This window comes from Scardinius erythrophthalmus (genome assembly GCF_964197995.2).
Source record: "Scardinius erythrophthalmus genome assembly, chromosome: 14".
In the NCBI taxonomy this organism is placed as follows: Eukaryota; Metazoa; Chordata; class Actinopteri; order Cypriniformes; family Leuciscidae; genus Scardinius; species Scardinius erythrophthalmus.
Genome location: NC_138234.1, coordinates 20,951,055 through 20,958,567, shown reverse-complemented (window position 1 = coordinate 20,958,567; position 7,513 = coordinate 20,951,055). Strand labels below are relative to the sequence as shown.

Below are 7,513 nucleotides of genomic sequence, written 5' to 3'. Positions count from 1 at the left end.
TGTTGCAGCGGCGGCCAGCAGATCGTAAGTTTTTTTTTGTTTTGTTTTGTTTTTTTCAAGGCGGTAAAAGGTTCTGGAACTTTTGCGCGCTTCCACGTCCCGCGCAACTACGGATCTCCCAGCAACATTCATTATATATTGCTGCGTAGGCTAGCCTACATTTATCCGTGTCGGACTTCTGAGTAGTAGCCTACCTAGATGCGCATGGCATGCACGAGCGGTACGCGATCATGGTCGACTGACAACGAGATTAGCAGCTGAACAAGAATACGGCCGTGTTCCGATTGTTCTCATCTCAGCTCCGCCGAGACAAAATAGACATGCCATTTCAAAAATCTTTCATTTATTGTCAGAAATATGTTTTCAAAAGCATCACTTTCATCAAATTTTATGTGAAATAATTTCCAGTAGGCAACTGACTGCAAACAGGTAGCCTACATCAGGACACAAACGAGCAGGCTTATGTGCCGGGAGAGCCCCGGCTCAATTTAACCACTGTATATATATATATATATATATATATATATATATTTTTTTTTTTTTTTTATTTTTTTTTTTTTACCTTTTTCAACTTTTTCTTAAAAAGATGGAAAATGGTTTAAATTAATAAAATCCTATAACTCTTTTTTCTAGTTATAAGCTCTAAAATACTTTCAGGTAAGAATCTGGTATAGTTCTATAAAACTGTGAATGGGATACTGAACAAAATAGTGTAAACAAACTTTATTGAATTCCTTTGTCATTCTCACAAGACTTTAAAATGAAAGGCTTTCTACATAACCACCACTTTACCACTTTCAGATAAATACAGCACAAACTTAAATCTAGACGCCAGATCGATTATTCATCTCTTAAAAACCATTTGAGAATAAAGATCACACATCAGAAAGAGAAACTAGCCAATTAAAGCAACTCAAACTAAGTCAAATGTCAAATGTACATAGCTCAAACTAATAATTAAATCAACCTAAACCACATGCATCTTTTCTTTTAAAGGGGGAAGATGTGGAACAAGATTGACTAGATTCTGTAGACGTAATAAAACTTGAAAACATGGACAATGAGAACTGTTAGACGTGTAAAGGATAGCACAAGTTTTTACCTCACATTACAGGCCTATCTAGACAAAAAAGCGCAATTAATTTTACATTTCTCAACCAATTTCAATGGTTTATGATAAAAAGGCCTACGAAAAAGTCACCGCAGGAGGCAGCAGATTCAGAAGAGGAGGTCGCCTCAGAGTGGACGCTGTGGAAAAAGGTCCATGAAATATCCTATGATGAAAAGGTCAGTTATGGTCATTCGTGTGTGACTTAAAGAGACAGTTCACCCCAAAAAGAAAAATTCAGTTATCATTCACTCATGTTGGAATACAACAGGAGACATTTTAAAGACATGAGGGCGAGTGAATAAAGCCTGAATTTTCATTTCTGGGCAAACTGTTTCTTTAAAAACTCATTTAATTGAAAGGTTTGATCCACTATTGTGCTTTTGTGGCACTTAATCCTGAATAAACTTGTAGTTTAAGTCACTTAGTGTGTTGTTAAGATTATTATATTTTGTACTGTACATAATGCACTGCATTTTTGTGTGTATTTCTTATGAAGTTTTACTTACAACTGTAGAGTGACTGACAACATTCAGAGACAGACCATCTGGGAGACAAACATGAGGATGATTGAGAAAAACAACAATGATTTTCGTTTCGGATTGTGACCTTGTAAATAAAATGACTGGAAAAAAAACTACCCTATTAAAATCATAAACGTTATAAGAAACTGTTTTATTAGCTTTGTTAAAGGTGGTCTTATACTGACACCTAGTGGTGTGGATGTCATCATGTACAAAATGTGGTCCAAGATGGTATCTGACCTGATTTTTGTGTTCTCTTCAGACCAGTATGGAGTATAACCGCTTGCTGGGTGCCAAAATTAGTGGCCCGATAGACAGAAGAGGAAAGATTGCATCCGCTCAGACGCTCAGTTTAAATGCTAACAGACTGGGATTGACCAATGTTGACTATCGAGCACAGGGATATGTGACTGAAGTCAAAGACCAGGTGGGATTCTTTTGTATTTTCTTAGTTGATCATCATTCATATGCTTCAAGGAATCTAACTGTAACCCTAACAACCTCAACCATGCTGTGCTTGTGGTTGGTTATGGCTCAGAGGAGGGCAAAGATTACTGGATAATCAAAAACAGGTAAGAGAACGCCCATCATTAAGGTTTATGACTACACTGTAAAAATTAAAGGTGCCTGGAGGAACCTTTTGGGGTTCTTCACTTCGCCACACCGGCGGAACCGTCTGTAGATCCTCTAGGCACCCTTTAAAAAGGGGCGGTTCTCTGAGGAACCACACAGGTTTCCTGAGGAACTCTTATATGAAGCACTGTGTGGAACCACTTTGGGTGCCTCCAGGAACCAAATTTCTATTTTTATTTTATTTGTATTAAATTAATTTCATGTTGTTACTACGGTTACCATAAACTTCTATTATAATAAACAAACTGAACCAAATACAAAATAAGAATTGTTTATTACATATTTTAGATCCATTTTTATACATACACTTCAATGCACTTGGCGAAAAAAGCAAGTAATAGATTAATATCAATGAATACACAGACAAAAAATTGCATAATACATAAGTAACATGAATAATCAACCATGTGTATACAATAGGCTACACAAGAAAAGACATCTCAACAAAATGCATAGAAAACACATGTTCCATGTAATAAATCAATGTAAAAAATTAAAATTGACTAATTAAAAATGTCCATCTTCACTTAACTTTAAAACATTTGTGTTTCAGTCCGATGGTTAGTCTGACATCACTGTTTCCAAGTCCAAAAGCTCTCTCAGATGCCAAAAAAACAACAACAGTGCTAATATACACTCATTGTTCTGTAATATTCCTGAAAATTATGATCCTAACCTTTATCTCTATTCCGAAATCTCAGATGGTTTAGCTATTCAGCTATTTTGAATCATAAAATGTTGAAGTCTGGGATGCCGTGAGACTGGAGACTGTAATGTACACTATGGTTTTTGAAAAGCTTAAATGTGTGACTTGAATCAACAGTGCTCATAAATGGTTGTTGAGTATTCTCAATATCTAGAAACAAGATAAAGGAAGTAGAAGTAGAGGCTTCGACCCGGAAACAGTATTCCTTACAACAAGCAGAAAACATTTTCCATTTTAACAGAGTTAAGGTGCAGTAAAATTATCTGTTGTTCTGTGAATGTTCACTGGTGAATTCAGTCATTTCAATAAGAATCCACACGATCAGCAATTTTGAGTGGTGGTTCATACATTACATTTCTACACTGCTGACAATGGTCAATGGACCTTTTTGCCAGTGTAATTTCACGAAATTCACAAATGTGACGCACATTTACTCACTGCAACATAAAATGCAATCAATTATAAAATCTTCACAAGGGACATGTGAGGTACTTAACGAGTTAGAAAAGTGAAAAGGTGCATCAGCTTCTTTTTTTGTTTGTTTTTCTTCTTTTCTGGTGGATGGTCCAGGCACTTCAATGATTTTCAGGTCTACAGGAGGATTTTTATTCTTGTTCAAACTTCAAACTTGTATTTCAGCTTACCGAGGTCCCTGCAAAGTACAAAATGTACTATTAGTAAGGTTATTAAAGTGATAGTTGTGAAATTTAAATAATTTCCTCAGCCTTGTGACGTTCCAAACCTGTTTGACTTTCTGTCTGTGGAACCCAAAAGCAGATCTCAGGCATAATGCAACCCCTGTCACCATTCGCTTTCACTGCATGAAACACAAGCAGAAAAAAATTGTGTAAATCATTCATGTAACCATTCTTATGCACACTTGTCTAGTTTAATTCAATGCAACAATTTATGTAAAAATGGTTAAGCTCCAAAAATGTCCCAGAAAATATCCTAAAAATAATCAATGAATTCACAACTCATGTGTTATGGTTTGTGTTGTAAGTCTTATGAAGCCATTTAATAGCTTTTTCCCTTTTTTGCCGAAAAAGACCAAACTTGAAGTTATAATTCAGGGTTCAAATGTCTTATATTCAAATCCATATGATTAAGGTATAGCCTATAAAACATGCATAGCATTATTGGCTCCAAACCTGTGATATTACATGATGTAACATGAATGAGATTTGAGATTTTCAGAGAATAACTGATTAAAAAACAAGTACACAGTCAAACAATACAATTGCACACAGAGTTCATAGTAATAAAGTACTTGCATGTGGTGCAGGTACTTACTGTAATTCAATGTTGCCACTGAAACATTGTACTGGTTGTTCTGGGGAAACAAAATAACAAAGCTGGTTATTCACAACATAATATTTATTGACCACTAAATGGATTCAAAATAGTATGTGAGAGAATGAGGGCACCTGTATTAAGTAAAGTTAGGCTAAACAAAAACAGACCAAACTATATTAACCTGCTTTTGTTATTCATAACAAACGCCAATGATGACAGCAGGAATCAGCTAAATTAGTTAGGCTGTATATCAGCAATTTGAAGACACAGTTGTACAGAATATGTTGAATTGAATGACTAAATTTAAATCAATCTAAGACAATAAATAAATAGTTTCCATTTGTTCATTAGATCAACGTAGTTAGCATCGCGGCTAAAACCTTCATACCAGATACTGTACAATAAACGAGTGGTAAACACTGTAAAAACGTAGTAATGTATAATACATTTAGTTTATATATATGTGTGTTTGAATATATAGTGAGTATTTATATTTCTTTGGCGAGTTTACAAACCTTGTAACGGAGAGCCGAACAAACAGCGGAAGCTTTGATGAGGAGAGCCGTTACTTTCAAAGTCGATGACGTCGATCAGCTGAGCTTTGTTGCGCGCGAGCATCACTGAAGCGACGACAGCAGAGGAATAGCAGCAGTTTCGTGACTGAATAAAACCTTTATCCTCCTGGTTCTTCTTCTTCAAATAATCATTTATGAAGAAGTAAAAAATATTATTTTATTACTATTATTTATTCAACAATAATTAATGAATTTTTATTATTAATATTATTATTATTTAGTGTTGTTGTTTAAGGTTTAAATTAATCAATAAAACAGGCCTATAGCTACTAAATAAATGTAAGCTACCCAGGTGAAAAAGACGTAGGCTACTGTTAAATGTATTAAAATGCATTAAAGTAGGTTATATTTGTATTGAAGGCCCACTAAAAACACACTGAAGTACATTTTTAATAGTAGCCTACGTATTTTTCACCTGGGTATGTATACTGAATCAAACTTAAGTAATAATTGGATAATAATAATATCATTCTGGCCTCACTGAACCACTGGGTTCCTCCAGATGCTGGCTTTAACATAAGAGATCCTCCAGGAACCACTTAAATGTTAAAAGATCTTCCAATAACCCTTTTATCACATTCAAGTTCCTGTATTTTCCCCCAAAGCACTTCGAGGTCTCATGGTAATGAAAAGGTGACTCCAGAACCTCTGAACTAAATACAAAGTGCTTAAAGGATCCCATAAGTTCCAGCAAGAACCTCAAATATTGTCAATGCTCCTCCAGTAACCCTACTATAGGAGAAAGAGCTTTGAGGCACTTAAATTACATTTTTAAGTTCCTTGAGTATCCGACAGGATATTTGAGGCTCCTTTAGTTTTTACAGTGTACATTAACACCTCGTACACTGCTGGCAACACAACACAACAAACTAAACTCACCTATTTAAATGTTGTGCAGCTGTAGTGAAGATTACGGTAACAAAATATAGAACGGTTACTTCACTGAATACCATGTTTCAGGACACATGTCCAAAAAAAGCAGGACAATTCCTTTCTAGGTGTGTGACCTCGTCTTTTCCTTTCTTTTCTCAGTTGGGGTACAGGATGGGGAGAAGGAGGCTACATGAGAATGATACGCAATGGCAAAAACACTTGCGGGATAGCCAGCTATGCTCTTTATCCCATCGTGTGAGACATTTTCCAATAAAGACTTATGAAGTCTGAATTGTGTCAGAAATCAGTTCATTTAGGGCACTAGTACTATTACACTACAGAGCTGCACTTTATTCTGGCCACGATTTTTTCACACAACCTCTCCCACTGTGCAAACACACGTGTGTTTTTCCCAGGTGTGTTTTGAAGCTATACGACTTCTCACAATAGGCTACTAATGGAGACAAGGTCATATGCTTAAATGTTATGTCTAGTTACAGTAAGTGTGTCGATTAACCTGCACTGTCAACAACAGGTTTGTTGCTATTGTTGTGCAGTGTTGCGTAAACTGTATTTAACCAGTGCATTTCATACATGACAGATTAAAGATAAAATGTAAAAAATTGTAAGGATGTTAAATTAAAAGAAATATCAATAACATTGATAAAAAAAACATTCTGCAAAAGATAATAATTCAATTATAATTTATAATGATCAATAAAATTATTCAATTTGTAATGATTTAACTAACATCTAATTGTTTATTTCATAAACAGTTTCTACATTGTAACTTTTTTTATAAAAAAGTTTTTGACAAATAAATAAATACATTTAATCCCCCCCCCCAAAAAAACAATAAATGAAATAAACACATGTTAAAAAGTAGACATTGTTAGGGCTGAAACGTTAAAAGTTAATAATTGATGAAGTTCCTTGAGGTCACAGATATTCCTTGACTTGACTATTGGTGGTGCCAGCAGGTGTGTAAAAATCACTGCCCTACCTCTCCTCTGTACACACTGCTATCACACACCTGGAGAGACAAACAGGAAGAAAGGGGATTTTTGAACTTTGCCAAGAGTAAAGAGCGCACGTTGTCCAAGAGAGTATAGAGTTGTAGTCTTGCAGTACATGCATATATGGCATGTACATTTATAAATGGCTAAGTTTCTATTCTTGGGAGTCCAAATGATGTGGACTGGAGTACTGGTGCTCTTTACTTTGGATCTCTGGGTATCTGCTGATGAGCTGGGACGTCCTACAACATTCTGGTGGGACAATGATATCCATGTCAAAAACAACAACAATCAAGAATCATGGAGGCATATTTTCAGAAAGTATTGTGATTCCACACACATTAAGGTAAGATGTTACCTAAAAAAAAAAAAAAGGTATAAAAAAGGGTACAAACTCTCAAACCAGCCTAATCTGGTCTTTGCTTAGCATGGGGTACTTTTCAGCTGTGCTAAACCCATCTTAAACCAACTAGCAAGGTAGCTTATTGGCTGATTTAAGATGTGTATTTCAACAGTAAAAAAAAGCAAAGTATCATTACAAAAGTTCACAATGCATTGCAAATGAAATCTAATGTGGATAACATTGAAAAAATATATTTTAATTAAATTTTAGATACTCTTAATCATTCAAACCCCTTTATCTAAACGTAGGACTTGCACATCCGCCATGCTTGGAGTTTTTTTTAAAGACACATTATTCGTGTTTGTAGTTCTAATCGTCTAATCGTTAATTCTCGTCCAACGCGATGTGAATTAAAATAAACAATACCTGTAGACTTTGC

At 35.2% G+C, this 7,513-nt stretch overlaps 1 long non-coding RNA gene across 1 annotated transcript; it reads right to left on the bottom strand.

Moving 5' to 3' along the window:
- Positions 1–2,533: 2,533 nt before the first annotated feature.
- LOC308701895 lies at positions 2,534–4,855 on the bottom strand. The gene is made up of 4 exons (XR_014031530.1): positions 4,783–4,855; positions 4,265–4,304; positions 3,714–3,788; positions 2,534–3,623 (listed from the first exon to the last, which is right to left on the bottom strand). It is a non-coding gene; the product is annotated as an uncharacterized lncRNA (long non-coding RNA).
- Between the last annotated feature and the right edge of the window lie 2,658 nt (positions 4,856–7,513).